Raw genomic sequence first — 11,872 nt, 5'->3', positions numbered from 1 at the left:
CAGGGGGGAGTGGCCTGGCTGAGTGACAGGTGCTCCTGTCAGCCAATCACATTATAGCATGAGCACAGGGGGGGGAGGGGCCTGGCTGAGTGACAGGTGGTGCCGGTTGCCATGGTGTCACTAACATAATCATCTGGCCCGGGACGGCCATCCCTGCCTGACCTCCTGTTAGCCAATCACATCACAGCATGAGTACAGGGGGGGGGAGACCTCCCACTGAGCAATCACATTACAGCTGGTTCGATGGGGGAGGAGGTGATTTAATTGATGGACGATCACGATGCCATCCACAGTGCCTGCCTGCCTGCCTGCCTGCCTGCCTGCCTGCCTGCCTGCCTGCGTGCCTGCCTGCGTGCCTGCGTGCGTGCTGTGTTGGTGCCCAATTTACAATTTAGGCATTTATCAGACGCTCTTAATCCAGAGTGACTTACATTAAGCAAGAACAAAAAGCATGGCAATACATCACATACATAAAAAGTAGTTATCATGAAACATACGTAAGCTAAGAACGTAAAAGTGGAATATCTATATAATGACACTATACATATAAAACTATACTGTATACTATACTTGTATATACTGCTATATACAAGTAGCCTACTATGAAGTGCTATTACTACATAGAATGCAATTCTAGTGCTGTCTACATAACATGCTATAATGTAAGTCTGTATCAAATGCTATCTAAGGGGCTAGGGTAAGTGCTATGGGCCATGATGGAGTCTGAAGAGGTGGGTTTTCAGACTATGGTGGAAGATTGGGAGTGAGGGCGGCTGCAGTTCTGATTGTGATGGGAAGTGCATTCCATAGTTTTGGAGCCAGAAGGGAGAAGAGTTTGGGACGTGTGGAGCGTTGTCCTGGCGTTTTTAGCGAGGGTACTTCCTGCTTCCCTGCGTTGGCTGATCTGAGTGCGCGGGAGGGTTTGATCATATACTTATATATATCAAGATATGGGGGAGCCATACCTTTGGTTGCTTTGAATACCAGCATCAGATTTTTGTACTCTGTGCGGGCAGCGACCGGGAGCCAATGGAGCCATACTGTATATGTTTCCAAGCCGTACAGCATGGCTCATGCTCTCACTACCGCCTAATACATCTTCACTCTCACTCTCGCTGCTAACCGTTCTGTCACAAATCACTCCTGTCACTGTCCTCCATCCATCCGTTTCTGCCCCGCCTGCTCTCTCCTTTCCACCACGGACACCGGAGAAGTCGCCGGTTTGCCAACTCGTCGCATCAAAAATTCTTCATCAATGTCTTCATCGTTATGCTAACATTGTTTTGGTACTTTGGTATTTAAACTTTAGCATTCCTACTTCATCTAGTGTAAACTCTAAACAACTACTGTATCTCTCTCTCTCTCTCTCTCTCTCTCACTAAACCGCGGCGAGTCGTAAAACCAGCGAGTTCTCCGGTTACCTCTTCCACACTCCCACCGGCCGCTACGGAGATGCTACACTTTTTATTGTATAGGGTTACGGTTATCAGGGATCAAGGCAGCACTGTGTATGCCTTGATCCCGCCTCTAGCTGCCGCTGATTGGCCAGGCCGTTTGGTGGCCGGAGCATCAATTCTGCCTGAGAGTTCCCAGATGGGAGCAGGAGGGGGGAACCCAGTGTACTCTCTGCTGCCCCATCTGGCGGAGTCAGGTTACCCCCCCCCCCCAAAAAAAAATCAGATACATACATCTGCACACAAAACACGTGTGTGTGCGTGTGTGTGTGTGTGTGTGTGTGTGTGTGTGTGTGTGTGTGTGTGTGTGTGTGTGAGATAAGTGAGACAGTACAGAATGTTAAATCAATATGAGATGCATATTATTGATCAAGTGGGAAATCAAGACAACAGGAATGTCAATCACTTTGTCTGTCGACAAACACAGAGTGATGGATCGTCAGTTACTCTCCAGACAAAAGACAGGCTGTGTGGCAGCCGCACGCACGCACACGCACGCACGCACGCACACACGCGCACACACGCACACACACGCACACAGTGTTAAACCACCTGACATTACAAAGTTTTAACCACTGTACATCCGTTGTGTGCGTGCGTGCGTGCGTGCGTGCGTGAATATTTTGGTGATTTATTATCCTCATTTATTTAAGTTTCTTTTTATATTAACTTTTCAGTTGTTACTTTATGATGTCATTATTTATTGTTCTTTCTACGCCGTCAGCACCGCCTTGTAAAAGAGACGAGAGACTCCCGCTCAAATAAACATCTGCTGCTCTCAACTGGACCTGCTTGCCAGTGCCCGCGGCGCACGCATGCACACACACACACACACAAAGGCAGATGAACTGGACTGAGCGCTGATAATGGACACGCACGCACGCACACATTATGAGTGTTTCATGGTGTGGAGAGAGACTTTGCTTTCTTTTAAATAGCTTTAAAAAATGTACTAGTACTGTACTTTGTACTTTTATTGTATTGTCCTGTATGTATTGTCCTGAATGTATGCATTGACCTGAGCAAAACAATTTTCCCTTGTGGATAATAAAGACATCTAATCTAATCATCTCATATTAAACGCTTAAACGGAAGGAGGTGGACATGTTCTTAACCACCGTATGCTTTGTCACATTATGACAATGGAAAACAATACAAAACTCATGGCACTCCATCTTTAACCCTTTTAGACCCGAGGACGTTTCTACAAATGTCTTCTAAATCCTGACAGTTTTCTGAAAATCCTATGTTTCTGTGTCAGTGGTTCTCAAACATTTTCATGTCAAGAACCAAAAATATCTGTATTTGTCCGCCGACCCCCATCTGAAAATATGTTGTTCCAAGGGACCTACCCCAGAAGCAAAGATTTGAGTGCGGCACGTTCGCTCTGAAAGAATATATATTCAAAGATTTGAGCCACGTACAAGCTCATAGCGCGGCACTTGTAGATCTGCTATTTTTCAACAGCTAAAGTATAACATAATGCTTAAAACACCAAAGGGGTTACTGCACTGAATGGGTTAAGCTTATGTAAGGTCACAGCGTACAGTAAACATAAGGGGTGTGTTTTTAAGAGGAAATGGAAAGCCTGTTACTGTACATGCACAGTGCACGTTGCAAGCAGCGCTGCTTTGTTTGGATGCAAAGGAATCAATTCATACACAAGTATTTTTTAGGGATGTCCCGATACACTTTTTTTGCTTCCGATCCGATCCGATACCTCAATTTCTGTGTTAGCCGATACCGATACCGAATACAGATACCAGTGTTGTGATCTCATGTTGTGTTTATAGCTATATCTCGTGTTGTGTTTATAGCAGACTCCTCACTCAAATGTGCACTTGCAGTTTGGGCAACTCCAAAGCAAACTCCACATGTCCCAACATTTTATTTACCTGCCCTAGTGTCAACCCCTTACCCCTGTGTCGGATCTGTGGTTAGACTGGCATATTCACCGATACCGATATGACCTGATATGACAAATAAGGCCCGATCCGATACTTTTCCCGATACCGATACAGTATCGGGACATCTCTACTATTTTTAGGATAAACTCAATGCTGTTTTTTCACACGCAGGTTACGAGCCAAAGAACACATTCACATGCATAATGAGTATACTTTCTACTTTAAGTACATTCTGATACCAATACTTTGTGAATTAAAAGTACATTTAGAATTCCGGACTGTTACTTGTAACCGACTATTTCTACATTGCATTATTGATACTTTCCACCACAGTGCAGGACTAATAATACAGACATAGGAGGCCATGCTATATGTTTCACCAGTTTCAATTGAAACGGGCCTCCACCCTCAGGGGGGCCTCCGAGGCATCAGTCAACCCTCTGCCACCCTTGGCCCTCTCTCTCTCTCTCTCTCTCTCACTCACGCGCTGCCTCGCTCTCTCTCACGATATTAAGTTACACCTATATTTCCTGTTAATAACCCATGTGTAAAATGTGCGACATTGGGAGGTAAAGGGGAGACACTTTATTGTGAAGGGACGACAGGATGAGGAGAGGTGTTGCTGCTATGCTGCGTAATTGTCGAGAGTAATTGCTGCGTGCGTCTAAACTATTTGTATCAACATATAATTATAATGTCATAGGTATATATGGGGGCCTCATTTTGGTCTTGGAACGGGCCTCCAGATTCCTAAGGCCGCCCCTGAACACAGATTCAGAATTCACCCTTTGTCAGCCTTCTGATTGGTCCCTGACTGACTAACCAGCAGGCTCTTCTGCCTTGGTTCCGACCTGGTTCCGCCTTGTTTATGTTGAATTTGCTAAAAACATCATTTTTGGAAAAAACTAAAAACAAACATGATATGTCGAGTCACCATGCTGCACCTGTGATGTTCCTTTATACTGACACCAAGTTTAAAATAAGAATTGAGTGCACAGAATATCAATATGAAGCAACTGAAAAACCTGTTATTTCAATGGTAGTGGATGGAGAGAGAGGATTTTTGTCCAACCACGAAACGGCAACCAATGGGTGCGAAGAGGAGCAGAACCACGGGCGAGACTTGACAAAGGGTGAATTGCAATCATTTTCCAATCCCACACAGCTGCCGTCCTGTCCAGCATCTCACTGCTACAGAGCTGGTATTTCAAGACGACGTTGTTGTTGACGTGAAGCAGAAAAACAAACCTTGTTATTTCATTCAATTAGAACGAAGGCCGCGGTCCGTCCTGACAGAAGGCCAGCGTTTCCTGTGCACTGTGAAATATCAGCCCCTCTGGCTGCAAAGCATTCTGGGAAATCGTAGCTGGAGGAGCCACGTCAAGTCTGAGACTCGTTGAAGACGAGGTGAAAAAATAATAAAGAAATAAAAACACTCCACAAACAGTCGATACATCTCACCGTGACGCACGCACCGAATGCACACTCCTGCTTAAGCCATTCTGGGCGGGAACCACTTTTGGTGTTTTAAGCATTATGTTATACTTTAGCTATTGAAAAATAGCAGATCTACAAGCTTGTAGCGCGGCACTCGGTGCCGCGCTACAAGCTTGTAGATCTGCTATTTCTTAACTCATATCTTCGCTTCTGGTGGGTCCCTGGAACAACATATTTTGAGATTTTGGGTCGGCGGCCAATTACATATATATTTTTGGGGGTCCTTGACATGAAAATGTTTGAGAACGACTGACAGAAACAGAGGTTTTTCAGAAAACTGTCAGGATTTAGATGGAATTCGTAGAATCGTCCTCAGGTCTAAATGGGTTAAAGTCAATGCCAAACAAGTACCACATTTCTTTCTGGTCCAACACTTCCTTATTAAGGCCTTTTCAGACGGGCAGCGAGTGACGTGCCTAGTAATTCATTTTCGTGCGTTTATGTTGGACACACGGAGAAGCTGAGGGGGGCGACTATATTTTCACGGGCGCGGTTCCGTGAAATTGTTGCGCACTGCAGAGCCCATACCCTGGGTGGGGTTGGCAAATAGGGCCTTTCCCAAAGTGAGGTCTGGGGACCCCTAGGGATCCTTGAGGGAGTTCCAAGGGGTCCCCAGCTAAATGATAATTAGGAACCAAATGGACCCTGAACCGGTTCTATTTGGTTCCATTTGTACAGAGTTAAATTAACATTGATTTTACAATATAAATTGCATGGGTCTCAGAGATACACCCGCACACTGTGTATCTGCTCGGTACATGAGTATTGTCTTATTTAATGAAGCAACATTTGGGTCCCTCCGGACCTTCCTCAGGCATAACACGTAATTTTAACAGAGTTACTTATATACAAACATTTGAAAAAGAATCAACCAATCACAGTAGACAGAGTCTAATTAGAGGAAGAGGTACAGCTTGTGATGAGCCTCAATTTGCTGACATCATTAAAGGCACAAGGACCCCAAAGAACTTTCAGAATCATTTCAGTTACATTCTAAAAATCATTATGCAAGAAAAGATGTAAAGACAAATGGTTGTACAAAATACATTAGGAAATCAACATAGTCAACAATAACAGACAAAAGTCACTAGGTCCTGCTCTCATGACATACAATTTACAATTTAGGCATTTATCAGACGCTCTTAATCCAGAGCGACTTACATTAAGCAAGAACAAAAAAGCATGGGAATACATCACATAAAAAAGCATTTATCATGAAACATGCGTACCGTAAGCTAAGAGCGTAACAGTGGAATATCTATATAATGAAACTATACATATAAACTATACATATATACTATACTATGCTATACATATGTACTATGATGTGCTATGACTACATACAATGCAATGATAGTGCTGTCTACATAACATGCTATAAGTCTGTATCAAATGATATCTAAGTCTACAGAAATGCTATCTAAGGGGGTAGGGTAAGTGCTATGGGCCATGATGGAGTCTGAAAAGGTGGGTTTTCAGACTACGGACATACAGACAATGAGAGTGGAAAAATACATTGAGTTGGCTTTGCACAACGCTTAAAAGGTCTTTAAATAAATACTTTTTGAAATGTCTATGGGGGAAAAAGGCATTGGGAATTATTTCCTGGGCCTGGCGTCGTCATGAAAGGGGGCGGGACTGCAACGCTCTATAGTGCTACTGTAATGATGTCTGGTGTACTGTACTATCTCACTCTGTATAGCAGTGTTGATTTCGTCGACTAAAACTAAGATGAAAAATGTTTGTCGACGTTTTTTTCACTGACGAAAACTAAATGGAAACTAAATGAAAACTAAGCTATGATGAAGTAAACTAAATATATCAACAATTTCGTCAACAAAAAAAAACTCGACTAAAATGTTAGGAAGGGACTAGTGGACAAGAGATCCAGTATAAGTCATTTTACATGGGGACTGTCTGTCCCTCCATAAAAAAATATAAAATAAAGGCGAAAGCCACAAAATAAAATAACATTTAAAAAAGAAATGTGACTAAGACTAAATGGAAGCTATTCAAGAGACTATGACTAAAACTAAAACTAAAATGTCCTGCCAAAGACAACACTGTTCTGTAGCGTGTTGTAATGATGTCTGGTGTACTGTACTGTCTCACTCTGTAGCGTGTTGTAATGATGTCTGGTGTACTGTACTGTCTCACTCTGTAGCGTGTTGTAATGATGTCTGGTGTACTGTACTGTCTCACTCTGTAGCGTGTTGTAATGATGTCTGGTGTACTGTACTGTCTCACTCTGTAGCGTGTTGTAATGATGTCTGGTGTACTGTACTGTACTGTCTCACTCTGTAGCGTGTTGTAATGATGTCTGGTGTACTGTACTGTACTGTCTCACTCTGTAGCGTGTTGTAATGATGTCTGGTGTACTGTACTGTCTCACTCTGTAGCGTGTTGTAATGATGTCTGGTGTACTGTACTGTACTGTCTCACTCTGTAGCGTGTTGTAATGATGTCTGGTGTACTGTACTGTACTGTCTCACTCTGTAGCGTGTTGTAATGATGTCTGGTGTACTGTACTGTACTGTCTCACTCTGTAGCGTGTTGTAATGATGTCTGGTGTACTGTACTGTACTGTCTCACTCTGTAGCGTGTTGTAATGATGTCTGGTGTACTGTACTGTACTGTCTCACTCTGTAGCGTGTTGTAATGATGTCTGGTGTACTGTACTGTACTGTCTCACTCTGTAGCGTGTTGTAATGATGTCTGGTGTACTGTACTGTACTGTCTCACTCTGTAGCGTGTTGTAATGATGTCTGGTGTACTGTACTGTACTGTCTCACTCTGTAGCGTGTTGTAATGATGTCTGGTGTACGGTACTGTCTCACTCTGTAGCGTGTTGTAATGATGTCTGGTGTACTGTACTGTACTGTCTCACTCTGTAGCGTGTTGTAATGAGGTCTGGTGTACTGTACTGTACTGTACTGTCTCACTCTGTAGCGTGTTGTAATGATGTCTGGTGTACTGTACTGTCTCACTCTGTAGCGTGTTGTAATGATGTCTGGTGTACTGTACTGTACTGTCTCACTCTGTAGCGTGTTGTAATGAGGTCTGGTGTACTGTACTGTACTGTCTCACTCTGTAGCGTGTTGTAATGAGGTCTGGTGTACTGTACTGTACTGTCTCACTCTGTAGCGTGTTGTAATGATGTCTGGTGTACTGTACTGTCTCACTCTGTAGCGTGTTGTAATGATGTCTGGTGTACTGTACTGTCTCACTCTGTAGCGTGTTGTAATGATGTCTGGTGTACTGTACTGTACTGTCTCACTCTGTAGCGTGTTGTAATGATGTCTGGTGTACTGTACTGTACTGTCTCACTCTGTAGCGTGTTATAATGATGTCTGGTGTACTGTACTGTACTGTCTCACTCTGTAGCGTGTTGTAATGATGTCTGGTGTACTGTACTGTACTGTCTCACTCTGTAGCGTGTTGTAATGATGTCTGGTGTACTGTACTGTACTGTCTCACTCTGTAGCGTGTTGTAATGATGTCTGGTGTACTGTACTGTACTGTCTCACTCTGTAGCGTGTTGTAATGATGTCTGGTGTACTGTACTGTACTGTCTCACTCTGTAGCGTGTTGTAATGATGTCTGGTGTACTGTACTGTACTGTCTCACTCTGTAGCGTGTTGTAATGATGTCTGGTGTACTGTACTGTACTGTCTCACTCTGTAGCGTGTTGTAATGATGTCTGGTGTACTGTACTGTCTCACTCTGTAGCGTGTTGTAATGATGTCTGGTGTACTGTACTGTACTGTCTCACTCTGTAGCGTGTTGTAATGATGTCTGGTGTACTGTACTGTACTGTCTCACTCTGTAGCGTGTTGTAATGATGTCTGGTGTACTGTACTGTACTGTCTCACTCTGTAGCGTGTTGTAATGATGTCTGGTGTACTGTACTGTACTGTCTCACTCTGTAGCGTGTTGTAATGATGTCTGGTGTACTGTACTGTACTGTCTCACTCTGTAGCGTGTTGTAATGATGTCTGGTGTACTGTACTGTACTGTCTCACTCTGTAGCGTGTTGTAATGATGTCTGGTGTACGGTACTGTCTCACTCTGTAGCGTGTTGTAATGATGTCTGGTGTACTGTACTGTCTCACTCTGTAGCGTGTTGTAATGATGTCTGGTGTACTGTACTGTACTGTCTCACTCTGTAGCGTGTTGTAATGATGTCTGGTGTACTGTACTGTACTGTCTCACTCTGTAGCGTGTTGTAATGATGTCTGGTGTACGGTACTGTCTCACTCTGTAGCGTGTTGTAATGATGTCTGGTGTACTGTACTGTACTGTCTCACTCTGTAGCGTGTTGTAATGAGGTCTGGTGTACTGTACTGTACTGTCTCACTCTGTAGCGTGTTGTAATGATGTCTGGTGTACTGTACTGTCTCACTCTGTAGCGTGTTGTAATGATGTCTGGTGTACTGTACTGTACTGTCTCACTCTGTAGCGTGTTGTAATGCTGTCTGGTGTACTGTACTGTACTGTCTCACTCTGTAGCGTGTTGTAATGATGTCTGGTGTACTGTACTGTACTGTCTCACTCTGTAGCGTGTTATAATGATGTCTGGTGTACTGTACTGTACTGTCTCACTCTGTAGCGTGTTGTAATGATGTCTGGTGTACTGTACTGTACTGTCTCACTCTGTAGCGTGTTATAATGATGTCTGGTGTACTGTACTGTACTGTCTCACTCTGTAGCGTGTTGTAATGATGTCTGGTGTACTGTACTGTACTGTCTCACTCTGTAGCGTGTTGTAATGATGTCTGGTGTACTGTACTGTACTGTCTCACTCTGTAGCGTGTTGTAATGATGTCTGGTGTACTGTACTGTACTGTCTCACTCTGTAGCGTGTTGTAATGATGTCTGGTGTACTGTACTGTACTGTCTCACTCTGTAGCGTGTTGTAATGATGTCTGGTGTACTGTACTGTACTGTCTCACTCTGTAGCGTGTTGTAATGATGTCTGGTGTACGGTACTGTCTCACTCTGTAGCGTGTTGTAATGATGTCTGGTGTACTGTACTGTCTCACTCTGTAGCGTGTTGTAATGATGTCTGGTGTACTGTACTGTACTGTCTCACTCTGTAGCGTGTTGTAATGATGTCTGGTGTACTGTACTGTCTCACTCTGTAGCGTGTTGTAATGATGTCTGGTGTACTGTACTGTCTCACTCTGTAGCGTGTTATAATGATGTCTGGTGTACTGTACTGTACTGTCTCACTCTGTAGCGTGTTGTAATGATGTCTGGTGTACTGTACTGTACTGTCTCACTCTGTAGCGTGTTATAATGATGTCTGGTGTACTGTACTGTACTGTCTCACTCTGTAGCGTGTTGTAATGATGTCTGGTGTACTGTACTGTACTGTCTCACTCTGTAGCGTGTTGTAATGATGTCTGGTGTACTGTACTGTACTGTCTCACTCTGTAGCGTGTTGTAATGATGTCTGGTGTACTGTACTGTACTGTCTCACTCTGTAGCGTGTTGTAATGATGTCTGGTGTACTGTACTGTACTGTCTCACTCTGTAGCGTGTTGTAATGATGTCTGGTGTACTGTACTGTACTGTCTCACTCTGTAGCGTGTTGTAATGATGTCTGGTGTACGGTACTGTCTCACTCTGTAGCGTGTTGTAATGATGTCTGGTGTACTGTACTGTACTGTCTCACTCTGTAGCGTGTTGTAATGATGTCTGGTGTACTGTACTGTACTGTCTCACTCTGTAGCGTGTTATAATGATGTCTGGTGTACTGTACTGTACTGTCTCACTCTGTAGCGTGTTGTAATGATGTCTGGTGTACTGTACTGTACTGTCTCACTCTGTAGCGTGTTGTAATGATGTCTGGTGTACTGTACTGTACTGTCTCACTCTGTAGCGTGTTGTAATGATGTCTGGTGTACTGTACTGTACTGTCTCACTCTGTAGCGTGTTGTAATGATGTCTGGTGTACTGTACTGTACTGTCTCACTCTGTAGCGTGTTGTAATGATGTCTGGTGTACTGTACTGTCTCACTCTGTAGCGTGTTGTAATGATGTCTGGTGTACTGTACTGTACTGTCTCACTCTGTAGCGTGTTGTAATGATGTCTGGTGTACTGTACTGTACTGTCTCACTCTGTAGCGTGTTGTAATGATGTCTGGTGTACTGTACTGTACTGTCTCACTCTGTAGCGTGTTGTAATGATGTCTGGTGTACTGTACTGTACTGTCTCACTCTGTAGCGTGTTGTAATGATGTCTGGTGTACTGTACTGTACTGTCTCACTCTGTAGCGTGTTGTAATGATGTCTGGTGTACTGTACTGTACTGTCTCACTCTGTAGCGTGTTGTAATGATGTCTGGTGTACGGTACTGTCTCACTCTGTAGCGTGTTGTAATGATGTCTGGTGTACTGTACTGTCTCACTCTGTAGCGTGTTGTAATGATGTCTGGTGTACTGTACTGTACTGTCTCACTCTGTAGCGTGTTGTAATGATGTCTGGTGTACTGTACTGTACTGTCTCACTCTGTAGCGTGTTGTAATGATGTCTGGTGTACGGTACTGTCTCACTCTGTAGCGTGTTGTAATGATGTCTGGTGTACTGTACTGTACTGTCTCACTCTGTAGCGTGTTGTAATGAGGTCTGGTGTACTGTACTGTACTGTCTCACTCTGTAGCGTGTTGTAATGATGTCTGGTGTACTGTACTGTCTCACTCTGTAGCGTGTTGTAATGATGTCTGGTGTACTGTACTGTACTGTCTCACTCTGTAGCGTGTTGTAATGATGTCTGGTGTACTGTACTGTACTGTCTCACTCTGTAGCGTGTTGTAATGATGTCTGGTGTACTGTACTGTACTGTCTCACTCTGTAGCGTGTTATAATGATGTCTGGTGTACTGTACTGTACTGTCTCACTCTGTAGCGTGTTGTAATGATGTCTGGTGTACTGTACTGTACTGTCTCACTCTGTAGCGTGTTATAATGATGTCTGGTGTACTGTACTGTACTGTCTCACTCTGTAGCGTGT

The sequence above is a fragment of the Electrona antarctica genome (assembly GCF_951216825.1).
Source record: "Electrona antarctica genome assembly, chromosome: 13".
Taxonomy (NCBI): Eukaryota; Metazoa; Chordata; class Actinopteri; order Myctophiformes; family Myctophidae; genus Electrona; species Electrona antarctica.
This window is presented reverse-complemented; position numbering follows the sequence as displayed.